At 39.5% G+C, this 17,709-nt stretch overlaps 1 protein-coding gene and 1 pseudogene across 1 annotated transcript in view; both read left to right on the forward strand.

Moving 5' to 3' along the window:
* The window catches only part of LOC121847552 (probable ATP-dependent RNA helicase ddx17), a 269,776-nt gene that overhangs the window by 80,726 nt on the left and 171,341 nt on the right, over positions 1-17,709 (forward strand). The window lies entirely within an intron of this gene.
* Positions 9,572-17,709, forward strand: part of LOC112239428 — a 35,764-nt pseudogene continuing 27,626 nt past the window's right edge.

Genomic DNA, 17,709 nt, shown 5'->3' on the forward strand with positions numbered 1-17,709 from the left:
TCCCTCAATCAGTGTCCAGGCCCGGCTGGCAATTTTGGGCAAATTATGGTACCGGTAGTGCCGTGCCTGCGTTTCCAGAGAGTGACACATATGGTCAGCCACAGTTCCCCGGTCTGTAACCAAACCTTGGTTGAAGTTCAATGTGGCAACACTTCGTCGAATTGTACCGAAGGTCACTTTACTTCCAATGCCAAACTCTGCAAATATTTGGCCCACAGACTCACACAGATTACCGTACGGTTGACCGCAGGATGTGAAAAAGAAGAGTTCTGTGTCTGAGGTCATTCCACTCAGATGAGGCCTGATTTGATGGAATCGTTTAAGCCAAGTGTATTCCTCCTCACATATAACAATTCTGCACTCCCCGAAGCTAGTTTGTTTTGTGGCTCGCAATGCACATCTGATAACCCCCACCTTCCGGGGTTACTTCAGTAAAATCACTCTCACTAAACATGGTGACTGGGGAACGGCGAGTGCTATTAAATATGGCCAACCGGCTGGACATGAGAGCTGCAAACCCACGCCTGTCAGAGCAGGTGGCTCGGACCTCCAGCCTACTGTGTTACGGTTTTCTTTAGGTGAAAGAGAGTCGGACCAAAATTCAGCGTGGTATTCTTGATACATATTTAATGAAGACGAAAAAACGAACAACACAAAAACAACAAACGTAACGTGAAAACCTATACAGCCTATCTGGTGCAAACAAACACAGAGACAGGAACAATCACCCACGAAACACTCAAAGAATATGGCTGCCTAAATATGGTTCCCAATCAAAGACAACGATAAACACCTGCCTCTGATTGAGAACCACTCCAGACAACCATAGACTTTGCTAGAGAACCCCACTAAGCCACAATCCCAATACCTACGAAAACCCCAAGACAAAACACACCACATAAATAAACCCATGTCACACCCTGGCCTGACCAAAATAATAAAGAAAACACAAAATACGAAGACCAGGGCGTGACATACTGAGAACTGAAGGAATTGCTTGATTGCTTAGCTCAACAAAGTGTTTTAACTCCACAGCGCTGAGCACCTCGTCCCTGCAGCATTGGCGAAATTTTGCCCTATGCGTTGCCTGGCTCTGCTGCGAGTCCCTGTCCATCTTCGCCAAGCAGAGTAACTTCTTTCGAATTCCAACGACCTTAGCTTGCATACCATTTGGCCGGAACTGAATAAGATAATTCAGGAAACCTCAAACATCGGCTCGGTACATTTTTAACGTGGATGGTGCCAAACCACGGTCGTCACATTGACCATACCACTCAGACACACGTCTGTAGTTATCCAGAAAATTACTAAACTAAATTACCAAAATTTCAAGACTAAAGCCTGGTTTATACTATGTTGTGTTCGTAAATTCATTTGAGAATGACAGAGTGTGCATTCGTAAACTCTGAGAGTTTTGCTCTATTGACACTGGATGCTCTGGCCGAGGAGTAGGGTTGATCTGAGCATTCTAACCTCACAAAGGTAACAATAGCAGTCAAGCACTCAAGCTAGCTTGCTAACTACTTCCAGACACAAATGAGAGAACACCATTTGACTTGTAAGGCTGCTTTTCTGTTATCCTGAGCGTTGGTGACTGCAACTGTGCTACTGGATTTAATGCGTTTACTGACACCAATGGTTGCATTTTATTGTGAAGAGCCCATTTATATCTTTGGTGATATGTAAACCAAATATGTCACTTCACCATCAGCTCATTTTATAGGTAAATGTAAAAGTTTTTTTTTTTAAGGATCCAATACGTAATATAGCACACTTATTATAATTAGGTTTTAGTCCAGAGTGTCCAGATAAGCTATCTAGATTTTCAATGAGACATTGCAGCTTGCTTAATATAGAACAGTCATCGGCATGCATGGACACCTTTGTTTTTATGCCTCGGATTTCTATTCCTCTAAGGTTGTTATTTGATCTGATTTTAATAGCTAGAATTTCGATGGCCAAAACTAATAGATATGGTGACAGCGGACATCCTTGTTTAACTCCTCTTGACAGTTCAAAACCCTCTGAGAAGTAGACATTATTTACTATTTTACACCTGGGGTTGCTAATGTTTACATGACTTTTACCCATTGAATAAGAAACTCACTGAAATGGAAAAAATCCAGGCATTTATATATAAAATCCAGTCTTAACATTATCAAAGGCCTTTTCAAAATCTTTTAAAACATAAAATCAGAGAATCATAGATGACTCTGTCTTTAGTAACGAGTTTCTGCTAATTATTTTTGATAGCGTTCCTGTGTTTTAAATTCAGGAAGAAATTGGTTCGTTTATCTCCATATTCCATCCAGTTTGCTTTATTTTGTAATATATTACCAAGTACCGGTACCCCCTGTATATCGCCTCGTTATTATTGTTACTTTTTATTATGTTTTTTTACTTTTGTTTTTTACTTTTCTTTATTTAGTAAATATTATTTTTACTCTATTTCTTGAACTGTGTTGTTGGTTAAGGGCTTGTAAGTAAGCATTTCACGGTAAGGTCTACACTTGTATTCGGCGCATGTGATAAAATCATTCTTGAATAAGTTACTCCAGTTCTATTTCTTTTTCCATTTTTATTGCTTTATACCTGTACTATTAGTTCCTGTATATTTATTGCAGAAACTACTTTTTTTATTATTGATGAATAATGAATTGAATTAAATGACCTCTGAAGGTACATTTAAAGGTATCCCAAACAATAAGAGGTTTTGCTGAATCTATATTGTCCGGAAAAGATTCAGTTAAAATATTTTGTCTTGGTTACAAATATGTTGTCCTCCAGTAGACTGATTAAACTTCCAATATCCCCGTGGAAATTCTGTAAGAGTTATGTGAAGGTCAATTAGATGATGATCTGTTCATATTCTGTCAAAACTTGATAAAAGACAAAAAGAGAGAAGAAATAGTCAAGAAGACTCATTTGATTAAGTTTTTAGCCTCCAAATAACCACTATTTCTAATGTGTCCATAATAGTTGTGATTTCCATGAAGGCACGGTGATGACAGTTTGTAGAGTGATTTCCTTTACGGCCCATTGAGGTACTTAACACTGTGTTATAGACTCCCACCATAATGATTTGATAATTTGTTGCCTGTAAGTTCAATAAATTGGTATAAATGTTTTTGAAGAAGTGTGGTTCATCCTGATTTGGACCATATAGATTAATGAGCCAAATCTCTTTTTTGTACACATTCATATTCAAAAGGATCCACCTCCTTGAATCATTCCTGACTATTGGCCCATTCAGATCGACATTTTTGTTAATTAATATCATCACACCTTTTGAGTTCTTCACCTTTTTCATTTTTCCATGCAACTTCATCAAGTTTATCTAAGGATGTAAAGTGAGATTCCTGTAAACAACTTCATCTAAACTGGCAACAGAGTGAGTCTCCTGTCAACAACTTCATCTAAGGATGTAGAGTGAGTTTCCTGTAAACAGTATATGTTATATTCCTTTTATTTTATGTAAAGACTGATCTTCTTTTTTATAATCTGCTAAACCGTTACAATTATAATTGGCTATACAAATTTCACCCCTTACCATAACTAGATACTTTTCTCAGTCTAAATTTACCGTAATTAGAGCTTGTAAAGTTTCTGACATGAGAGACATGACGGTCAAAAATAAAGATTTTAAATGTCTGATGTTTAGAATTAAATAAATAGGTTCTAGCATTATGTTTGATTCCCAGGCTGTTTGCCTGTGAGCCAATGCCACGGATGGTAGAACATTCAAAATATGATATGTGTGTAGTAGATCTCAGTTGGTTGATGTGTGTGATATTGGATGTGATTTAGTGACACTGTCTATATGTGTAGTAGATCTTAGTAGGTTGTTGTGTGTGATATTGGATGTGATTTAGTGAGAGTGTGTATGATGTCTGGGTAAAAGTAAGATTAAAATGTGTGATGTCTAAATAAATAATAACCAAGCCAATTTGCATGGTTGAGCCTTAATATTCAGGATGATAATTTATTATTAGTATTATCACCATCATAGTATAATGGCACAGAGCGAGACCCAGGAGGCAGATGTTTCGAGTCTCTGATATTTATTGAACAACCGGCAAGGCAGGTCGAGGACAGGCAAAAGTTAATTGGCCAGGTCGGTGTTCCTGCGGCAGGCAGGCTCGAGATCTGGGCAGGCAAAATGGTCAGGCAAGCGGACTCAGAGTCAAGGTAGGCAAGAGGCAGGAACCAGGAGGACTAGAAAAACAGAGACTAGGAAAAACAGGAGCTCGGAAAAACACGTTGGTAAGCTTGACAAGACAAACTGGCAACAGACAAACAGGGAACACAGGTATAAATACAATGGGGAAGATGGAGGGGGGTGGAGACAATCATTGTAACAATCGTTGTTGGAAATATACTTGGACCAAAGCGCAGCGTGATCTGGATTCCACATCTTTATTCGTGAAGCACACAAAAAAAAATAAACAGCAAACGAAATGTGAAGTCATGGAGTGCTCACAGGTAACTACACTCAAACAAGATCCCACAAAAATACAGTGGGGAAATAAATATGATCCCCAATCAGAGACAATGCTAAATAGCTGCCTCTGAGTGGGAAGCAGACCAGGCCAACAAAAGAAATACACATGCTAGATTACCCACCCTAATCACACCCTGACCTAATCAAAATAGATAATAAAAAGGCTCTCTATGGTCACGTGACAATCACAAAGACAGGTGAAAGACAGGTGAAACAGATCAGATCAGGGTGTGACACATCAAATCAAATCAAATTTTATTTGTCACATACACATGGTTAGCAGATGTTAGTGCGAGTGTAGCGAAATGCTTGTGCTTCTAGTTCCGACAATGCAGTAATAACCAACAAGTAATCTAGCTAACAATTCAAAAACTACTACCTTATAGACACAAGTGTAAGGGGATAAAGAATATGTACATAAGATATATGAATGAGTGATGGTACAGAGCGGCATAGGCAAGATACAGTAGATGGTATTGAGTGCAGTATATACATATGAGATGAGTATGTAAACAAAGTGGCATAGTTAAAGTGGCTAGTGATACATGTATTACATAAGGATGCAGTAGATGATATAGAGTACAGTATATACGTATACATATGAGATGAATAATGTAGGGTATGTAAACATTATATTAGGTAGCATTGTTTAAAGTGGCTAGTGATATATTTTACATAATTTCCCATCAAATCCCATTATTAAAGTGGCTGGAGTTGAGTCAGTGTGTTGGCAGCAGCCACTCAATGTTAGTGGTGGCTGTTTAACAGTCTGATGGCCTTGAGATAGAAGCTGTTTTTCAGTCTCTCGGTCCCAGCTTTGATGCACCTGTACTGACCTCGCCTTCTGGATGATAGCGGGGTGAACAGGCAGTGGCTCGGGTGGTTGTTGTCCTTGATGATCTTTATGGCCTTCCTGTGACATCGGGTGGTGTAGGTGTCCTGGATGGCAGGTAGTTTGCCACCGGTGATGCGTTGTGCAGACCTCACTACCCTCTGGAGAGCCTTACGGTTGTGGGCGGAGCAGTTGCCGTACCAGGCGGTGATACAGCCCGACAGGATGCTCTCGATTCTGCATCTGTAGAAGTTTGTGAGTGCTTTTGGTGACAAGTCGAATTTCTTCAGCCTCCTGAGGTTGAAGGGGGCTGAATAATTTTGCACGCCCAATTTTTCAGTTTTTGATTTGTTAAAAAAGTTTGAAATATCCAATAAATGTCGACCACTTCATGATTGTGTCCCACTTGTTGTTGATTCTTCACAAAAAAAATACAATTTTACATCTTTATGTTTGAAGCCTGAAATGTGGCAAAAGGTCACAAAGTTCAAGGGGGCCGAATACTTTCACAAGGCACTGTATACATTTTGAAACAAATAACTATATATAAAATGCCAAAATGGTATTCTAACACAACCCAAAAAATTGAGAAAAAGAAATGAAAAAGAAATAAATAATAATAAAAATAATAATTATTGATTAAAACATATATGAAAAAAAATATATACATACATTTACAAAATAACATGAGTAACTATTTACACACTTTCAATATTTGGAAGACCCTCAGTCCTCTATCAAATCAATTATATTTATATAGCCCCAGCCTAAAACCCCAAACAGCAAGCAATGCAGGTGTAGAAGCACAGTGGCTAGGAAAAACTCCCTAGAAAGGCAAAAACCTAGGAAGAAACCTAGAGAGGAACCAGGCTATTGTAATATTTGTGTTGTGGAGAAATGACCAGGCAGGAGACGGGAGTACAGTTAGTTTTCGTTTAGTCAAAACCCCTCGTGCTCTACAGTTCCCGGTGCGCATGTGCATTTCCTATTAGGTGTAGTAACGTAACACTGCCGTAATGCATTACAGCTTAGTAACAGCACAGTAACTAATATAAACAGATGTAGATCCCAGATACTACAGCTATGAGGGATGGCCAGTCCTCTTCTGGCTGTGCCGGGTGGAGATCATAGTGGTTGTTGAGGGTGCAACAGGACAGCACCTCAAGAGTAAAAATGAACAGTTTAGGGTTCCATAGCCGCAGGCAGAACAGTTGAAACTGGAACAGCTGCAAGGCCATGTGGACTGGGGACAGCAAGGAGTCATCATGCCAGGTAGTCCTGATGCATGGTCCTAGGGCTCAGGTCCTCTGAGAGAGAGAAAGAGAGAATTAGAGAGAGCATACTTAAATTCACACAGGACACCGGATAAGACACCCATTCGGAGTCAATGTCACAAAAAAAAATGTTAATGTTAATTTAGAATAGTTTCACATATGAGCCCTGTATCAACAGGTGTAATAAACAGATATATGTATATAGAGAGTTGAAGGTTGAATATATTAGGTTGAAGATATTGCTAGATCTACTGTCTATTATATTATGACAGACCAGCTAGATCTACTGTCTCTATTATATTATGACAGACCAGCTAGATCTACTGTCTTTATTATATTACAACAGACCAGCTGAATCTGCTGTCTCCATTTCACTTTGGCCATTGATGTGGTCCTGCCCTCTCCTCAACAGCCTCAAATAGGCTATTTCATGTTGGTTGGTGTGGGGCGGCAGACACACGCATCTCACATTTCATGACATTACATGTTTATATATTGCTTCTAAAATTAAAAAAATAATAATAATAATAATATTTTATATTATTGATTTCAAACGAGGGCATTAGCATGATAAGAACAGTCCAAAACAATGTCCTCTCCCGTTCAAAAAAAATTCCTCCACAATCGCTAAATGAATCGTCCTACAACAATCTCTGTCTCACCTTCCCAATCAATTTATTCTAAAATTGTGTGTACATCTGTATATCTAGACTAGGATTTAGCTTTCCCTTACTTAGTCGCCATAATGATTGATATATCATTATGCTGAATATGCGAAACAATGCTGTGCGTAATATGTGTTTCTCCTTCCGGTATGAAACTTCAATAGCGAATGACTCACTTTACGCTGGAGCTTACTACATGGGTTGGTCTTGCATCTCATAAACATGGCGTATTGCCGTTTACCTCAGCTCATCTACCCAGCTAGATTTCAAGACGATCAATGGTCATTGGGTTAAAAGACAGTCAATCAACGAAACAGCGGGCAAATCATTGGTGCACAATGATGTCATGACTTGTTGTCTTCAAATCGGTTTCTTTCAGTCAATACGTCCCGCGAAATGGCCCATCTTTTTGATTGTGTTACAAATAAACCAGTTGCTTGCAGTGAAACCAAACATGACTGGAAAAGTCACGTTCTGTGTGGGTTATTTACCTGGAATGTGTCGTCGAAAATGGAATGAGACGGAATTCAAGACACAAGCGGTTCACAAAATGTTTCGTGTTAGGCTACAAAAACTGATTTTATCAAACAAAGGATTATTCATTGTGTAACAATGAGCATTGGAATTGCAAACAGACGAAGATCGTCAAAGGTAAAAGATTTATTTTAATGCAGTTTGTGATTATGTTACGTCTGTGCTGGTTGAAATAGTTGATTTTTATGGGGCTCTATGCTCAGATAATCGCATCGTATTCTTTCGCAGTAAATCCTTTTTTAAATCTGACAACGCAGTTGGATTAGCAAGATTCTAGGCTTTCGATACATGTGAGACACTTGTATTTTCATGAATGTTTAATATGACTATTTATGGATCGATCACCGTATGTTGTGGAATTTCAGCCCGATAGCGGGTTCCGTGCGCACAGAGGGCAGAGGGGTAGTGTGTTAATATAGCACTGTGCCATGCCAGTCTATGTGGAAGATTCACTTTCCTATGTTCCCATTTTTATGATAGTCAGTAAAAAGTGTATTGATTTTCTATAAGGAACTTATTTTTCTACTCGTATCTTCTCATTATTTACATCCAGAGAGTAATGTATTGTAATGATCTCTGCACAGGGGCAGGGAGCTTCAAAGGCCTCTGCATCTGTGAGACTCTTGCCATTGTTGAGCTCAAGGACCTTGGCACCTCTCACTTCACACCTCATCTATCTATCTATCTATCTATCTATCTATCTATCTATCTATCTATCTATCTATCTATCTATCTATCTATCTATCTATCTATCTATCTATCTATCTATCTATCTATCTATCTATCTATCTATCTATCTATCTATCTATCTATCTATCTATCTATCTATCTATCTATCTATCTATCTATCTATCTATCTATCTATCTATCTATCTATCTAGGTTATGTTGTGAAGGGTAGTGTCTGTCTGTCTGTCTCTCTCTTTCTCTCTCTCTTTTCTCCCTATCTCTCCCCCTCTCTCTCTCTCTCTCTCTCTCTCTGTCTCTCTTCTCTCTCCGTGTCTCTCTTCTCTCTGTGTCTCTGTCTCTCTTCTCTCGGTCTCTCTTCTCTCTCTGTCTCTCTTCTCTCTCTGTGTCTCTCTTCTCTCTGTCTCTCTGTCTCTCTGTCTCTCTTCTCAATTCAATTCAATTCAATTCAAGGGCTTTATTGGCATGGGAAACATGTGTTAACATTGCCAAAGCAAGTGAGGTAGACAACATACAAAGTGAATATATAAAGTGAAAAACAACAAAAATTAACAGGAAACATTACACATACAGAAGTTTCAAAACAGTAAAGACATTACAAATGTCATATTATATATATATATATATACAGTGTTTTAACAATGTACAAATGGTTAAAGGACACAAGATCAAATAAATAAGCATAAATATGGGTGTATTTACAATGGTGTTTGTTCTTCACTGGTTGCCCTTTTCTCGTGGCAACAGGTCACAAATCTTGCTGCTGTGATAGCACACTGTGGAATTTCACCCAGTAGATATGGGAGTTTTTCAAAATTGGATTTGTTTTCGAATTCTTTGTGGATCTGTGTAATCTGAGGGAAATATGTCTCTCTAATATGGTCATACATTGGGCAGGAGGTTAGGAAGTGCAGCTCAGTTTCCACCTCATTTTGTGGGCAGTGAGCACATAGCCTGTCTTCTCTTGAGAGCCATGTCTATTCTCTCTCGAACCCCTTCTCTGTCACACACATGATTCACACCTCTCAGTCCTTCTCAGCAAAGAGGAAGTGTAGATGAGTGGGGGATGGACAGGCTACAAGTCACTAGAGTTTAGATACAGTTACTGATCGACACGTTGAGATGGAACGGACCTGTCTTCTACTCTGTGAGTTTAATATTATCTAAATGGTTTAATATCTATGTGGTTTACAATCTATATGGTTTAATATCTATATAGTTTAATATCTATATAGTGTAATATATATATTGTTTAATATCTATATGGTTCAATATCTGTATAATTGAATATACATGTAGTTGAATATATATTTTGTAACAGTCTGAGTGTAGTGGGTGAGGAGTCAGGCGCAGGAAGCAGAGAGTTCAGGGGAGTGCTATTTTAATGCACTGACACAAACGCTGAACATAAGCCAACCCTCACAAAAACACAGGGCGTACTGAACAAACAAATGCCCCAAACAGGGGGACTTAAACCGTCCAAGGAAAACCCACAAAATGGGAAAACACAAAACCCAAATAGACGTGCACATAAGTACACCAAACAGACGATCACAATAATTAATCCCGCACAAGGAACCCTGCGGGCCGGCTGACTAATAAAGCCTACTACCTAACTCAAAACAGGTGCACACAATCAACACATAAGGAGGGGGAGGAAATCATCAGTAGCAGCTAGTAGGCCGGCGATGACGACCGCCGAGCGCCACCCGAACGGGAAGGGGAGTGTCCTTCGGTCGGAGTCGTGACATATTTATATAGTTTAATATCTACATGGTTTAATATTAAATTAAATTCAATTTAAGGGGCTTTATTGGCATGGTTAACATGTGTTTACATTGCCAAAGCAAGTGAGGTAGATAATTTACAAAAGTGAAATAAACAATAAAAATTAACAGTAAACATTACACTCACAGAAGTTTCAAAATAATAAAGACATTACAAATGTCAAATTATATATATATATATATATATATATATATATATATATGTGTTGTAACAATGTACAAATGGTTAAAGTACACAAGGGAAAATAAATAAGCATAAATATGGGTTGTATTTACAATAGTGTTTGTTCTTCACTGGTTGGCCTTTTCTTGTGGCAACAGGTCACCCATCTTGCTGCTGTGATGGCACACTGTGGAATTTCACCCAGTAGATATGGGAGTTTATCAAAATTGGATTTGTTTTTGAATTCTTTGTGGATCTGTGTAATCTGAGAGAAATATGTGTCTCTAATGTGATCATACATTGGACAGGAGGTTTTCACCTCATTTTGTGGACAGTGTGCACATAGCCTGTCTTCTCTTGAGAGCCATGTCTGCCTACGGCAGACATTAAATTATACATTAAATTATATTATATTAAATTATACAGATATTGAACCATATAGATTATATACATGGTTAAATATCTATATAGTTAAATATCTATATAGTTTAATATCTATATAGTTTAATATATATCTATATAGTTTATTATATACATGGTTAAATATCTATATAGTTTAATATCTATATAGTTTAATTAAAACCTCATAGAGCTACCCCCCTACTTATTTCAATTTCCACCTGAAGACATACCCAAATCTAACTGCCTGTAGCTCTGGCCCAGAAGCAAGGATATGCATATTCTTGGTACCATTTGAAAGAAAACACTCTGAAGTTTGTGTAAATGTGAATTGAATATAGGAGAATATAACACAATATATCTGGTTTAGATAATACAATGAAAAAAAACATAATTTTTTTATTGTTGCATCATCATCTTTAAAATGAACAAGATAAAACAAACATTCAGATAGGATGATGGGGACAATTCCAGTGAAAAACATAAGAGGGCAACAGTACTTGTGCAAAGTTTCAGAATGAAAGCTTCCAAAATGAGTGTGCTACATGACATTTATCATGAAGTCACCCAGGTGTCCCACACAAGTAGCCCAAATGTACCCAAGTGGGAAAATTGGTGAAGTTATACATTTTGAATGGAATAACTATATACAAAATACCAAAATGGTATTCTAACACACCCCCCCCCCCAACAAATGGAGAAAAAACATGAACAAAAGAAATTGAGAAAAAACTAAAAAAATATATTCATTTACAAAATAACACTTTCAATATTTGGAAGACCCTCAGTCCTCTACACAATATTGTGCTGCTGATGCCAGGTGCCATAGCAGTCTCTTTCTGCTGTAAGCATGTGGTGCAGGTGATGGGGGACTTCAGATTGCAAAGAACACAGCGACGCCTCCATGTCCTTTTGGCCCTGAGGCACATCCATGCCGGCAGAAATACATTTGGGCAGATGAACACCACTTGTGGCAGGAGCTGGATGAACCAGCTTCAGTGGGGGATGGATACCTTGGCACTGGGGGCTGCCATTCGGAGTCAGTGTCACTGTGAAATAAAATGTTCAGTTAGAATAGTTTCACATATGAGCCCTGTATCAACAGTTATAATAGTAGAGGGAACATAAGGTTGAATATATTATTATAGACCTGCTAGATCTACTGTCTCATATACAGTGGGGCAAAAAAGTATTTAGTCAGCCACCAATTGTGCAAGTTCTCCCACTTAAAAAGATGAGAGAGGCCTGTAATTTTCATCATAGGTACACTTCAACTATGACAGACAAAATGAGAAAAAGATCCAGAAAATCACATTGTAGGATTTTTTATGAATTTATTTCCAAATTATGGTGGAAAATAAGTATTTGGTCACCTACAAACAAACAAGATTTCTGGCTCTCACAGACCTGTAACTTCTTCTTTAAGAGGCTCCTCTGTCCTCCACTTGTTGCCTGTATTAATGGCACCTGTTTGAACTTGTTATCAGTATAAAAGACACCTGTCCACAAACTCAAACAGTCACACTCCAAACTCCACTATGGCCAAGACCAAAGAACTGTCAAAGGACACCAGAAACAAAATTGTAGACCTGCACCAGGCTGGGAAGACTGAATCTGCAATACAGACGAGTGCGGTCACACTTGTGGGGTTCGTAGAGCACCATCGTGTTTCTGAGTCTCCCCTCTCTATAACAGGGTCGTATTAGTTTGTAGCCCAAATTGTTCGCACAGAAGTTGGCACATCAGCTGTACTGACTTCAGGTGAGTCCTTGAGACATGTGGGGTCGTAGAGCAAAACACACTTTCCACCGCAAATGCAGAAGGCCGACAGATGCTGTGGATTGAGATGTAGTGATAGTTCTCTCTGTGTGTTTCAGTGTTTACACCATGTACCATAGTGATAGTTTTCTCTGTGTTTCAGTGTTTACACCATGTACCATAGTGATAGTTCTCTCTGTGTTTCAGTGTTTACATCATGTACCATAGTGATAGTTCTCTCTGTGTGTTTCAGTGTTTACATCATGTACCATAGTGATAGTTCTCTCTGTGTGTTTCAGTGTTTACATCATGTACCATAGTGATAGTTCTCTCTGTGTGTTTCAGTGCTGTTGAGTACACTGGTATACTGTAGCCTCGGACAAGGTGGAGGTGAGTACATTTATCTATATTCATCACCTGTTCTATAATAGTAACATTTCTCTATATTCATCACCTGTTCTATAATAGTAACATTTCTCTATATTCATCACCTGTTCTATAATAGTAACATTTCTCTATATTCATCACCTGTTCTATAATAGTAACATTTCTCTATATTCATCACCTGTTCTATAATAGTAACATGTCCCTTTATTTCTTAATTATTTATTTATAGCTACAACATTGAGGAAAATGTACTTAATATGACTGTGATAATTCATTGTAAGTCGCTCTGGATGACCAAAATGTCAAATGTAAATATAAATATGTGTCTGTGTTGTGTGTTTCCGTGGCTTGTGGTTTGGCCTGATGGTGTTCTGCATTGGTTTTGATGCACCAACCCTGCTCAGAAGCTTTAGGAGGTCTCTGACCTAATGTATCTTTCTGTTTTGGCTGCATGTGTGTTTTTGTTTCCTTTGCTCATGGTATTCTGTGACCCTGCAGTCTCTGACAGTCTCTAGCTCTGTACCCCACTACTGGCAGACCTGATGGTATTCTGTGACCCTGCAGTCTCTGACAGTCTCTAGCTCTGTACCCCACTACTGGCAGACCTGATGGTATTCTGTGACCCTGCAGTCTCTGACAGTCTCTAGCTCTGTACCCCACTACTGGCAGACCTGATGGTATTCTGTGACCCTGCAGTCTCTGACAGTCTCTAGCTCTGTACCCCACTACTGGCAGACCTGATGGTATTCTGTGACCCTGCAGTCTCTGACAGTCTCTAGCTCTGTACCCCACTACTGGCAGACCTGATGGTATTCTGTGACCCTGCAGTCTCTGACAGTCTCTAGCTCTGTACCCCACTACTGGCAGACCTGATGGTATTCTGTGACCCTGCAGTCTCTGACAGTCTCTAGCTCTGTACCCCACTACTGGCAGACCTGATGGTATTCTGTGACCCTGCAGTCTCTAGCTCTGTACCCCACTACTGGCAGACCTGATGGTTTTCTGTGACCCTGCAGTCTCTAGCTCTGTAACCCTCCCCTAAATTGTACCCTGTTCATAGGTCAAAAGTAGTGAACTACATTGGGAATAGGGGGCCATTTAGGATGGAGAACATAACATCTGTTGTGATCTCATTTTAATGAAGGGAATAATACTGTATTCATCACTATGCTCTATTTTCACCCAGTGGCATTGTCAGTTATATTACTGTATTCATCAGTTATATTACTGTATTCATTAGTTATATTACTGTATTCATTAGTTATATTACTGTATTCATTAGTTATATTACTGTATTCATCAGTTATATTACTGTATTCATTAGTTATATTACTGTATTCATCACTACTGTTCTATTTTCACCCAGTGACATCATCAGTTATATTACTGTATTCATCAGTTATATTACTGTATTCAGTTGTATTACTGTATTCATCACTACTGTTCTATTTCCACCCAGTGGCATCATCAGTTATATTACTGTATTCATCAGTTATATTACTGTATTCATCAGTTACTGTATTCTTCAGTTATATTACTGTATTCATCAGTTATATTACTGTATTCATCACTACTGTTCAATGTTCAACCAGTGGCATCATCAGTTATATTACTTCTATATTACAACTACTTCTCTGATAGAGTTCAGTGTGTCAAATCGGAGGGTCTGCTGTCCGGACCTCTGGCAGTCTCTATGGGGGTGCCACAGGGTTCAATTCTTGGACCGACTCTCTTCTCTGTATACATCAATTATGTCGCTCTTGCTGCTGGTGAGTCTCTGATCCACCTCTACGCAGACGACACCTTTCTGTATACTTCTGGCCCTTCTTTGGACACTGTTAACAACCCTCCAGGCAAGTTTCAATGCCATACAACTCTCCTTCCGTGGCCTCCAATTGCTCTTAAATACAAGTAAAACTAAATGCATGCTCTTCAACCGATCACTACCTGCACCTGCCCGCCTGTCCAACATCACTACTCTGGACGGCTCTGACTTAGAATACGTGGACAACTACAAATACTTAGGTGTCTGGTTAGACTGTAAACTCTCCTTCCAGAACCATATCAAACCTTTCCAATCCAAAGTTAAATCTAGAACTGGCTTCCTATTTCGCAACAAAGCATCCTTCACTCATGCTGCCAAACATACCCTTGTAATACTGACCATCCTACCAATCCTCGACTTCGGCGATGTCATTTACAAAATAGCCTTCAATACCCTACTCAACAAATTGGATGCAGTCTATCACAGTGCAATCCGTTTTGTCACCAAAGCCCCATATACTACCCACCATTGCGACCTGTACGCTCTCGTTGGCTGGCCCTCGATTCATACTCGTCGCCAAACCCACTGGCTCCATGTCATCTACAAGACCCTGCTAGGTAAAGTCCCCCCTTATCTCAGCTCGCTGGTCACCATAGCATCTCCCACCTGTAGCACACGCTCCAGCAGGTATATCTCTCTAGTCACCCCCAAAACCAATTCTTTCTTTGGCCTCCTCTCCTTCCAGTTCTCTGCTGCCAATAACTGGGACGAACTACAAAAATCTCTGAAACTGGAAACACTTATCTCCCTCACTAGCTTTAAGCACCAACTGTGAGAGCAGCTCACAGATCACTGCACCTGTACACTGCACCTGTACATAGCCCACCTATAATTTAGCCCAAACAACTACCTCTTTCCCTACTGTATTTAATTTATTTATTTATTTATTTTGCTCCTTTGCACCCCATTATTTTTATTTCTACTTTGCACATTCTTCCACTGCAAATCTACCATTCCAGTGTTTTACTTGCTATATTGTATTTACTTTGCCACCATGGCCTTTTTTGCCTTTACCTCCCTTGTCTCACCTCATTTGCTCACATCGTATATAGACTTGTTTATACTGTATTATTGACTGTATGTTTGTTTTACTCCATGTGTAACTCTGTGTCGTTGTATGTGTCGAACTGCTTTGCTTTATCTTCGCCAGGTCGCAATTGTAAATGAGAACTTGTTCTCAACTTGCCTACCTGGTTAAATAAAGGTGAAATAAAATTGTAAAAAATTTAAAAAATACTATATTCATCAGGTAAATTACTGTATTCATCTGTTATATTACTGTATTCATCAGTTATATTACTGTATTCATCACTACTGCTCTACTATCACCCAGTGGCATCATCAAGTATATTACTGTATTCATCAGTTATATTACTGTATTCATTAGTTATATTACTGTATTCATTAGTTATATTACTGTATTCATCAGTTATATTACTGTATTCATCAGTTATATTACTGTATTCATCACTACTGTTTTATTTTCACCCAGTGGCATCATCGGTTCATCAGGGTCATCTGGAGGTTAGTTAACACAGTGTCCAAAGAAGGGCCAGAAGTATACAGAATGGTGACGTCTGCATAGAGGTAGAATCACCAGCAGCAAGAGCGACATCACTGATATAAACAGACAACAGAGTCGGCCCAAGAATTGAACCCTGTGGCACCCCCATAGTGACTCCCAGGCCCTCTGATTTGACACATTGAACTCTGAGAAGTAGTTGGTGAACCAGGCGAGTCAGTCATTTGAGAAATCAAGGCTATTGAGTCTGCCGATAAGAATACTGTGATTGACAGAGTCGAAAGCCTTGGCAAGGTCGATAAGGACAGCTGCATAGTACTGTCCTTTATCAATGGCAGTTATGAGCGTGGCTAAGGTGCACCCATGACCAGCTCGGAATCCAGATTGCATAGCGGAGAAGGTATGGTGGGATTCGAAATGGTCGGTGATCTGTTTGTTAACTTGGCTTTCGAAGGTTTTAGAAAGGCAGGGCAGGACGGATATAGGTCTGTAAAAGTTTGGATCTAGAGTGTCTCTCCGTTTGATGAGGGGGATGACTGTAGCAGCTTTCCAATCTTTGGAGATCTCAGATGTTACGAAAGAGAGGTTGAACAGGCAGGTAATAGGGGTTGCAACAATTGCGGTGGATAATTTTAGAAAGAGAGGGTCCAGATTGTCTAGCCCAACTGATTTGTAGGGGTCCAGATTTTGCAGCTCTTTCAGAACATCAGCTATCTGGATTTGGGAAAAGGAGAAGCTGGGGGGGCTTGGGCAAGTTGCTGCGGGGGGTGCAGAGCTGTTGGCCGGGGTAGGGGTAGCCAAGTGGAAAGCATGGCCGACCGTAGAAAAATGCTTTTTGAAATTCTTGAATATCGTAGATTTATTGGTGGTGACAGTTGTTCCTAGCCTTAGCTGGGAAGAGTTGCTCTTAATCTCCATGGACTTTACAGTGTCCCAAAACCTTTTGGAATTAGCGCTCCAGGATGCAAATTCCTGCTTGAAAAAGCTGGCCTAAGCTTTTCTAACAGACTGTGTATATTGGTTCCTGACTTCCCTGAAGAGGTGCATAACACGGGGGCTATTCGATGCTAATGCAGTACGCCACAGGATGTGTTTGTGCTGGTCAAGAGCAGTCAAGTCTGGAGTGAACCAAGGGCTATATCTGTTCCTAGTTCTACATTTTTTGAATGGGGCATGCTTATTTATGATGGTGAGGAAAGCACTTTTGAAGAACAACCAGGCATCCTCTATCCTTCCAGGATACCCGGGCCAGGTCGATTAGAAAGGCCTGCTCGCTGAAGTGTTTTAGGGAGCGTTTAACAGTGATGAGGGGTGGTCGTTTGACCGTGGACCCATAACGAATGCAGGCAATGAGGCAGTGATCGCTGAGATCCTGG

The sequence above is a fragment of the Oncorhynchus tshawytscha genome, linkage group LG10 (assembly GCF_018296145.1).
Source record: "Oncorhynchus tshawytscha isolate Ot180627B linkage group LG10, Otsh_v2.0, whole genome shotgun sequence".
Classification (NCBI taxonomy): domain Eukaryota; kingdom Metazoa; phylum Chordata; class Actinopteri; order Salmoniformes; family Salmonidae; genus Oncorhynchus; species Oncorhynchus tshawytscha.